Source organism: Aythya ferina (genome assembly GCF_964211825.1).
Source record: "Aythya ferina genome assembly, chromosome: 8".
Classification (NCBI taxonomy): Eukaryota; Metazoa; Chordata; class Aves; order Anseriformes; family Anatidae; genus Aythya; species Aythya ferina.
This window is the reverse complement of record NC_140304.1, coordinates 1,297,315-1,307,492: the sequence shown is the minus strand read 5'-3', so window position 1 is coordinate 1,307,492 and position 10,178 is coordinate 1,297,315. Positions and strand designations below refer to the sequence as shown.

Here is a 10,178-nt window from a genome sequence, read left to right as displayed (position 1 = left end):
CGAGTTCGGCCCCGGACCCCGCTGAGTCTAGCACAAGACCAGTGCCCAGGGTTTCGGGACGGCCGGCCACCGAACCGCACGGGACCAAAAGCCTGCTCTCTGGGAAGCCGGTGGACGCCAGCCCCCTGCTTCACTGCACAGCCAGCCCCCATGCCCCCTGAATTCGGATCCACGGGACACAACATAGCCGGCCCCCGCTATCCGACGGCCCCGGAATCACCGACACCAAACCGTCCGATGTCGGACCCGGAACCCGGTGCTGCTTGCAAACGTGTCGCACAAGACCGGAGCACAGGGGCTCGGAAGAGCCAGCTCCCGCCCTGCCGGAGGCCGGACTCCCAGGCTATGTCCACATGTCTCTTAAATACTTTTAAGGATCGGGTCTCTTACCACTTCCCCGGGCAGCCTGTTCTAATATCAAACCACCCCTTCCATGAAGAAATGCTTATTTAGTATCGAGATATCCAGTGCTGGTGAACAGAGGTGTTTCTCCCTAGGGGTAGGGCTTGGCATTTCCCTCTCCTGAACTTCAAAAGGTTCCTGCCTGCCCCTATCTGCAGCCTGTCAAGGTTCCTCTGAATGCACAGCCCCCCATACATTCTGTGGCCTTTTCCACAGAAGCCACCGACCACCCGCCGCCTCGCCCCCTCCCAATTCGGCCTGCCCCAGGGCACCACCGACCACCAACCTCCTTGCAGCACCACGCCTCAGCATCCCGAGCTATCCCAACAGCTTCCACCCATCGGGAGGTCCCAGTTGTAATAAATGACCGAGTCCCAAATAGGGTTGCAATTAATGTTTACGATTTATTAAAGGAATAGAGGTAAGCAAACAGCGCTGGGTGCGCCAGGAGTCTCTGCTCCACCAAGACGCACACCAGTTACATCAGGAGGCTAGTTTTTATGCTGCTAGGCTAATACATATTCATTACTACTTCTACAAAAGGCAGGGTTATTCTAATTAGTTCCCAGAATCCAAACCCTCCCACTGGTGCAGGCGTTATCAGTCTCCGGTGGTCCCTCTGGGGGCCGCTCGTACTGAAGGCTCGTAGTCTTCCTCCCAGGCTTTGTCCTTTGGTCGTTCTTCAGCTTCTCCCCTCCCCTTATTTAGTAGTTGCTGGGCCAGATGTCAGAAAGCTGTGTCTCGTGCAATAGTCCGCACAGGCACTGCATAGCAAACACACCAAGTAACATTGACTTCAGTTACTCACAACAGTTACTCACCTGATAAAGAACTGCATGCAATAAAGGCACCAAGTACTACATCAGTTTATTCTAACAGATCCTACTAGCTGTTACCTCAAAAAGATGTGCGTACCCCTCGCTACTTGGAAACGCATCAGTCCATAAACTCTCATCCACCTGAAGAAGCCTGCAACTGACCGAAGGAAAAACAAACACCCCAAAGAGCAGCCCAAGCAGAACGAGCTCTCTGAGGGGATGCCCGGGACTCACATACAATTTGGCCCCGCCTAGCACCCAAACCCAATCACCTGGGAAAGGGTAGGGGCAAAGCACAAGGAAGTAGGAAGAGAGCAGCAGCAGCTGTGGTGGTTTTTTTTTTTTTTTTTTTTTTTTGTGTGTGTATGATTTTTCTTTTTATTTTTTAATCAGTTTTAGCTCAACAGCATGCATAGTGCAGACAAGAGAACTAGGGTGTTTCTAGAAGCAAAAATCCCCATGCTTTTGCTGCAGCTTTCAACATTAAAAGGCATTATGACCAAGCAAGTAATTGGAACTCTTCCAGCTGGAATTAGCTCAAACTTTTATTTACGTATAAAGAAAAAACTAGGAGTAGAACATCTGCTCCATCTTTTCCTCTCTCACCTTGCCATAGGCAGCTCTGGCTGTGACGTCCCAGATTGCATACTGCGTTTCAGCTTTAACAAATGAAAACCTTTACCCTAACCCTTACCCTTATCCTAACCATTAGCTTACCCTTATTCTTACCCTAACCCTAACCTTTACCCTTACCCTAATCCTTACACTACCCTTACCCTTACCATTACTCTATCTTTTACCCTAACTCTTACCCTTACCCTAACCCTTACCCCAACCCTTACCCTAAACCTAACCCTTTCCCTTTCCCTAAACCTTATCCTCACCCTAACACTTACCCTTACCCTAATCTGAACCCTAACCCTAACCCTAACCCTAATACTCTCACCCTAAGCCTTACCCTAACCCTAACCACAACCCCAACCCCCAACCCCTAACCCCTAACCCTTACCCTAACCCTCTAAACCTACCCCTAACCTACCCCTAACCCTCTAAGCCTAACCCTAACCCTCTAACCCTAACAATAACCCCCAACCCTCACCTGAAACCCTAACTCTAGCCCCAGCCCTAGCCCCTAACCCTAACCCTAGTTCCCGAGAACTACATCTCCCGGTATGCTCTGGGCATTCAACATGGCCTCCCAGTGCCGGAAAACTACACCTACCAGCATTCCCCGGACAGCCAGCATGGCCAATCACAGGCCGAGTGCTCGAGAACTTCATTTACCAGCACTCACTGGAACCCTCACCGCCCTTACAAAAAAAGCCTCAAGCCCTAACATCAAAAAAAACTCGAAACCCCTACAGGCCTAACCCAAACTATTTACCACACTAAACCCCTGAAGACCTATGCCTAAAACCCCTAACCCAAAATCTTAGGATGCTCAAAACCCAAACCCAACCCAAAACGTTAGGATGCTCAAAGCCCTAGCCCAAAAACTTAGGGTGCTCCAAACCCTAACCCCAAAACATTAAGATGCACAAAACCTTAACCCAAAAACTTAGTGTAATACACCATAAATGTTTGTTCATTGTCTTTTGTATTATAAAAACAAGGACTTCTGTTTGAGGAGCGGGAGTTGCAAAAGCTCCCTGCTGAAGTAAGGAGCTGCATAATGCTTGCCTAGACACTATGAAAATTCTTTTGCTTAATTTTCTTTTTAAAGAGATTTAAATTCTTAAAAATTCTTTTGCGCGCAACAGTGCGCGCAGTTGCAGAATATACCAGGATGTGCTGCGTAATCCCGGAATTACCAAGATATAAAAAGGGACCCTGGCGGGGGTGAGGTGCGTGCCGTTGGCAGAGCTTAGACTCCCCGGCTGCCCAGTGCTGTTTTGCTTGATGTTTGCTCACTCAATAAATTCCTTTCTACGATTAATACAATGCTCTCTGAAAATTAATTAAGGGGGCAACTTATAACACTTTGGACGCTCAAAACCCAAACCCAAAAACTTTGGACGCTCAAAACCCTATCCCGAAAACACTAGGACGCTCCAAACCCTATCCCGAAAACACTGGGACGCTCCAAACCCTATCCCGAAAACACTGGGACGCTCAAAGCCCTAACCCAAAAATATTAGGACGCTCAAAGCCCTAACCCAAAAACATTAGGACGCTCAAAGCCCTAACCCAAAAACTTTGGAAGCTCAAAACCCAAACCCAAAACATTAAGACGCTCCAAACCCTATCCCGAAAACATTAGGACGCTCAAAGCCCTAACCCAAAAACATTAGGACGCTCAAAGCCCTAACCCAAAAACTTTGGACGCTCAAAGCCCTAACCCAAAAACTTTGGACGCTCAAAGCCCTAACCCAAAAACACTAGGACGCTCAAAGCCCTAACCCAAAAACACTAGGACGCTCAAAGCCCTAACCCAAAAACACTAGGACGCTCAAAGCCCTAACCCAAAAACACTAGGACGCTCAAAGCCCTAACCCAAAAACACTAGGACGCTCAAAGCCCTATCCGGAAAACATTAGGAAGCTCAAAGACCTAACCCAAAAACATTAGGATGCTCAAAACCCTATCCTGGAAACATTGAGATGCTCAAAACCCTATCCTGAAAACTTAGGACGCTCCAAACCCTATCCTGAAAACATAAAGATGCTCAAAACCCATTCCCGAAAACTTAGGATACTCAATACCCAAACCCAAAACATTAAAATGTTCAAAACCCTAACCCAACTACTTAGGATGCTTAAAAGCCTATCCCAAAAAATTAGGGCACACAAAAGCCTAACCCCAAAAATTAAGATGCTCAAAATCCAAACCCCCAAAATTAGGATACTCAAAACCCTGGCCCTGGAGAACCTAACCTAAAAAAAAAAAAAAAAAAAAAAAGATCTTAAAACCCTAACCGTAAATAACTGACCAGAAATAAAACCTTAAGACTCTAACCCTAAAAAACATATCAACACTACAACCCAAAAAACTCTAATACCCTAACACGCTAACCCTGAAACCTTTAAAACCCTAACCCCCAAATCCTTAAAACCCTAACCGTTAAAACTCCAACCCTAAAAACCTTAAAATCCTAAACATAAACCCTGAAACCCCTTACCCTGAAACCCAACCCTAGTGCCCAATCCCTGAAACCTTAAAACCCTGAATCAATCTGTAGCAAATAGCATAGGCTGAGTCGAGGATCTCAGTACAGTAGCATTATTATTCGAGATTACAATGGCGGGTGTCCCACAAGCAGGAGGGTGCCTACTAATTCCGTACACAGTTTATACACTTTTTTTTTCTGCCGAGGACCGGGACCCTCCCCTGTTTCCCCATTAACTGTGCTATTTAAGGGTCATAATCTAGCTGGTGCTTCACAGAAAATACACAGCTGCTGGCCTGTTACAAGTCACATTTCTTTTGAGGTTTTTACTCTTTGAGGTGGTAATGTTTCTTACGCCGTGATTTCCACCTAATTGCTGTAAGGATTCTGGTTGTCTGCGTTTTACAAGGTTGTCTGTTATAATAAATAAAAGTCCCAAATAGGATTACAATCGAAGTTTACAATTCACTGAATGAATAGAGGTAAGCAAACAGTGCTGGGTACGCCGGGAGTCTCTGCTCCACCAAGACGCGCACCAGTTATACACCAGTTACCTCCCTTAAGGGATATAGAGAAGCTCTCTCAGATACGGCAGTCCTCGTGCATGCAGCCGGAGGTCGGTCTAATTCTGGTGCTGTTGGTGGTGGAAGCTGGGGCAACGGTGGTACTGGTGGAGATACCACAGCCACCGGAGGGGGAGCCGCCGGGGGTGGATTGTTAGGACATGGAGGTGGTAGCTTATCCAACGGCTCACGTTTATCTTCTTTTTCATGTTCTTCTTGTTCTTCAAATTTCTTACCTGCTTTTAGTGTAAATATTGAGGCTGGAAAAGGACGTGAAGTCCTCCTGATCCATAATCCTGCATAATCACTTTCTTCCTGGCTAAAAGGTTCCTTTGAATTAACATGGATATTTAAGGCCTGGCAAATCCAGTCTTCGAAGGATCCAAAAACAGGCCAAAAGACATGTAGTCTTAAAGGCTCCTTTGGCCATTCTGTCACAAAATACTGGACCATTTTTAATTTACTTTTTCCTTTTCTGGGGTCTCTATCATTCCAATTTCTAATCGTTATTCCTAATGGACTTTCTGGTGGTATGACTGGTAATTTGCTCCCTTTCTTCTGGTCTCTGGTCTTCGATTTTGTCTGACCCATCTAGGAATTTTACTATGGCAATTCCCACAGCCCTTGGTTACCTTAGTAAGAGTGTCTTGCAGGGGGTCGAGGACCTATCACACACCCACAAATCCTATAGGAATCCCTTCGGTCCTTCACCGGCCAAGTCCCTCGCGGGAGATTGGAACCGCGGTTAGAAGACCTCCACAATCGCTTCGGAACTAAGTTCCATCTCAGTCACACTCTTACACACACAGGCAACCAAACCCCACCCAACCGAACAGTATACGCTTTAAATGCTTACGACTCCGTCATCTTTGTTCAGATCTTCACACACACAATTACGGGCAAAATATAGTGCTGCAGCTGGCAAGGGAGCTGAAAAAAACAATCAGAAACTTTGCTTACCTTTATTCAGGTTCAAGATGCCATTAGTTCCGACCTGACTCAAAGAGCAGCCACCAAATGGTGGGGGTGCCTCTCCTAGATCAAACCAGAAATCAGGAACCAAAGCCCTCCCGGACGAGCCCCCACTTGTAATAAATGACTGGGTCCCAAATAGGGTTGCAATTAATGTTTACGATTTATTAAAGGAATAGAGGTAAGCAAACAGCGCTGGGTGCGCCAGGAGTCTCTGCTCCACCAAGACGCACACAAGTTACATCAGGCGGCTGGTTTTTATGCTGCTAGGCTAATACATATTCATTACTACTTCTACGAAAGGCAGGGTTATTCTAATTAGTTCCCAGAATCCAAACCCTCCCACTGGTGCAGGCGTTATCAGTCTCCGGTGGTCCCTCTGGGGGCCGCTCATACTGAAGGCTCGTAGTCTTCCTCCCAGGCTTTTCTCTTGTCCTTCTCCTTTGTCCATCTTGGCTGGATGGCAGACACTTGCATAGTGTCCCATGCAACAGTTGTAATAGTTAGCAGTTATTCTGAAACCCCTTTGTTCTCTTATCCCCTATTGACCCGAATTGCTGGACCATTCCTTTGCAAGATACAAGAACTATATATATTAACCACTCTGGTTTTCTCAGACTTGTGGTTATACAAGGGTATGTAAGACAGAAGGTCACATTTCATCATATCATGCGGCCCTAGCATTGTTCCATATTGACACGAATCAGATGAACTCATTTCACACTGTTAAGCTGTCTTATCACTGCAAGCATATCTCAATACCACCTTCCTTCCCTCTACAGGATGTAAAAACATCCTGTTGTTTGTGCAAAAACAACATTTTTATTCCCACAACCTTGATCCCCTTACCCTGAAATCCTTATTCCCCTTAAACCTAACAACTCTAACCACAACCCTAACCCTTATTATCAACCCCCTAACGCTAATGACACTGACCTTAATCCAAACCCCAAACTGCCCCTAATCCCACACAACCAACAACGAAACACACACACACAAAGATGGAAACTACAAAAAAGGCAAAACCCTGGATACAGGCCCCAAATCACAAATACGCAACCAAAACGCTACAGAAAAACCCCAGATGCAGGCCCCAAATGCTACTGCTAGGCCTCAAAAGCTCAAGATGCATCCCAAAGCAAAAATGCAGACCCCAAACGTTACAGAAAAGCCCCCAAACCCAGGCTGCACAAGTCTACAAGCAGGCCCCAAACTGCCAACAGAAGCAGGCACCAACCACACCCAGATGCAGACCCCAACTGCCCACAAGCAGCTCCTACCCCACCACCCCCTCCCAAGAACTGGACTCCACCCAGACACTGGCCCAAGACCCGGGCCCGCCCCCCGCCACCCCCCCTACCCTCCCCCCGACTCAGGTGTACAAGCAGCTCACAACCCGCCCCTTCAGAGACTGGTCCCACCCCCACCCCCACCCCCCCCCAAGACATGGGATGAGGAGGTGTACAACCAACTCCCAACTCCCTCCCCCTCAAAGGGAGGCCCCAAAGACCCCCAAATGGAGGCTCCTAGAGTGAACAAACACCTCCCAACTCCCGTAGGCACAGGCCCACCCCCTCCCCAAACACAGGCCACAAAGGTGTATAAACAGCCCAGACCCCCCTCCAAGACCATGGCCCCTATAGTGTACAAGCAGCTCCCAACCACCCACAGATGCAGGCCCTAACCCTTCTCAAAAGGGAGGCACCTAGAATGCATGAGCAACTCCCAGCCCCCCTAAACATAGGTCCAAAAGTGCACAAGCAGCTCCCAACCCCCCTCAAATACAGACCCCAAAAGTGTACAAGTAGCTCCCCCCCAGAGACAGGACCTAAAGGTGTACAACCAGTTCCCAACACTCCTGAGACACAGGCCCCAACCCCCCCCCAGACACAGGGACCCAAATTCTACAAGCAGCTCCCAACCCCTGCCAGGCAGGCCCCCTACCCTATACAAGCAGCTCCCAACCCTCCCCCCCCCCCCGAGGGAGGCCCCCAAGCCCCCCCAAACACAGGCCCCTACAGTGTACAGGCAGCTCCCAGCAACCCCCAGATGCTGGCCCCAAAGTTGTACAAACAGCTCCCAGCCACCCTGCAGAAACAGATTCCTACATTGTACAAGCAGTTTCCAGCCCCCTAGACACAGACCCTGACCCCCCACAGATGCAGGCCCCAAAGGTGTACAAGCAGCTCCCACCCTTCCCCCAGACGCAGGCCCCAAGCCCTCCCCCCAAAACACAGGCCGCTACAACCAGTACCCAACCCCCTACCCCCGATGCCAGGCCCAAAGGTGTAGAAGCAGCTCCAAACCTCCTCCCTCAACCCAGGCTCCAACAGTGTACAAGCAGCTCCCAACCAACCCTCCCCTTCCCCCTCCCCCCCCACCCCCCCTCCGCCCCCCGACACAGGCTCCAAAGGAATACAAAGAGCTCCCACCCCTCCCCCAGATGCAGGTCTCAACCCCCCCCCCCCAGAAGCAGGCCCCAAAGGTGTACAGTCAGCTCCCAACCCCCTCAATGCTGGCCCCAAGAGTCTACAAGCAGCTCTCCCATTGCCCCCAGATACCGGCCCCCAGACACAGACCCCAAAAGCCTAATCACAGGCCCTGAACTCTAGAGGCAGGCTCCAAAACCCAGGACAAAGCCCCACTGGTTTGAGACAGGGCCCAAATCCCAGACACAGGCCCCAAACGCTAATCATATGCCAAAAAAAGTATTAGTGCTGGTGCCAAATGTTACAGACAGGCCCAAAAGCCCGAGATGCTCAAGGCTGAGACGTAACTTGGCTTTCTGAATTACTGGAAAGCAGCTTTCATTCTCAGATAATTGTGTGCAGGCTAGATAGGATGGGGCTTCAGGCACCTCTTCACCTGAGGAAACACACTGCCATCAGGCACCGCTGTGCCAGACAAACTTTTTCTGCTAGAACACCCTACTCAGATGCACTGTGGCATTCAAGTGAACTGCTTTCATGCAAATATAACCGATTCAAAGATCGAAGCCGAAATTCCTTTAAGTGGTATATTCTTTATTGCAGCGCTGGATGCACGGGGGATCTCTCCACCTATCGTGCATACCCAAAGCAGAAAGCAGTCTTGAATTTATACAATCAATCTATCAATATTCTACAAGCACCTCTACATATGCATTACCTATCCCCGCCTTCCCTCGCTTCTCATGGTAATTAGCCTTTTGGCACCTTGCGCCTGCGTAGAGCCTTCCAAGAATTGTGGGCAGGGGTCTTTGGGACGTGGGCTGGGGTCTTTGGGAGGAAGACCCTGAGCCTTCCTCACAGTGTACTTTTCATCTTTGGTCAGGAATCTGCTGAATTGGCATGTTTCTTAATTGCAAGAGCTGGTTGTTGCTAATTCTCCCGTTTGTTGTATCTTTATAATGAATTCCAATGTCCAGTTTCGAGATTTATAGTCCTTACATTCGTTTCTCTGTCCGTCTGCCGCTTCCTTATCATGAGTTCCAGTGTCTTGTTTCGAGATATACAGTCCATGTCTGGGGATTGTCCTTGCCTCCCCAATACCTCCCCAATACCTCCTTAATCATAACGACTGATGTTACAACCCACCTTGCCTGTGGCACCTGATGAACAGAAGAGTAAGCCACCGCAGCGCTTCAAAACCATCCCTGCACGTGCCGCTCCTTGTCGCTCTCTGGCCTTATCTCATATCCTTAGTCACTTCTGTGGAGAGCCTGCCACGGCACCTGCAAAGCAAGACGGACACCTTTCATAGTCACCTTTTGCTACTTGGTCGTTCTGCTCCAACCCAGCTCATGACCAGCCCCTCTTCTTACACAGCTCTTCAGAGTGCAGTTTGCTCCTTTGAGCCTGTGCGAGACACCTGTGAAAGAAAAAGAAACGCATAGGCCGATGCAGCATCCAAAGACACAGCACAACTAGGTAAGTTACTCTCATCTGCTCCCTTACCTCTGCCGCTTACCAGCCCCCGAGGCAGATGCTTCAATCTACCCTCTTCAAACAGCTACAACACCTCTAAAAGACAAAGAGGGGATGCTTAGAGGAACAGTGAGACCTACAGCACAACAACTGCTACATCTGTTCCTCACTCACCTTGCCAGAGGCAGCTCTGCGTGTGACGCCCCAGGTTGTACACTGCGTTACCTAACCCTTACCGTAACCCTTACCCTAACCCTTCTCACCCTTACCATTGCCCAAATCCTTACCTTTACTTTTTCCTTACCCTCACTCTTTCCTTTAACCATAAACTTACCCTTACCCTACACCTTACTCCAACCCTTCCCCTTACCTTCCCCTTCCCCTTACACTTAACCTAACCCTTACTATTACC

At 48.8% G+C, this 10,178-nt stretch overlaps 1 long non-coding RNA gene across 1 annotated transcript; it reads right to left on the bottom strand.

Moving 5' to 3' along the window:
- Positions 1–789: 789 nt before the first annotated feature.
- LOC311440949 lies at positions 790–9,921 on the bottom strand. Its single transcript, XR_014695665.1, has 5 exons — positions 9,797–9,921; positions 9,664–9,710; positions 9,437–9,573; positions 5,746–5,819; positions 790–1,166 (listed from the first exon to the last, which is right to left on the bottom strand). It is a non-coding gene; the product is annotated as an uncharacterized lncRNA (long non-coding RNA).
- Positions 9,922–10,178: the final 257 nt, after the last annotated feature.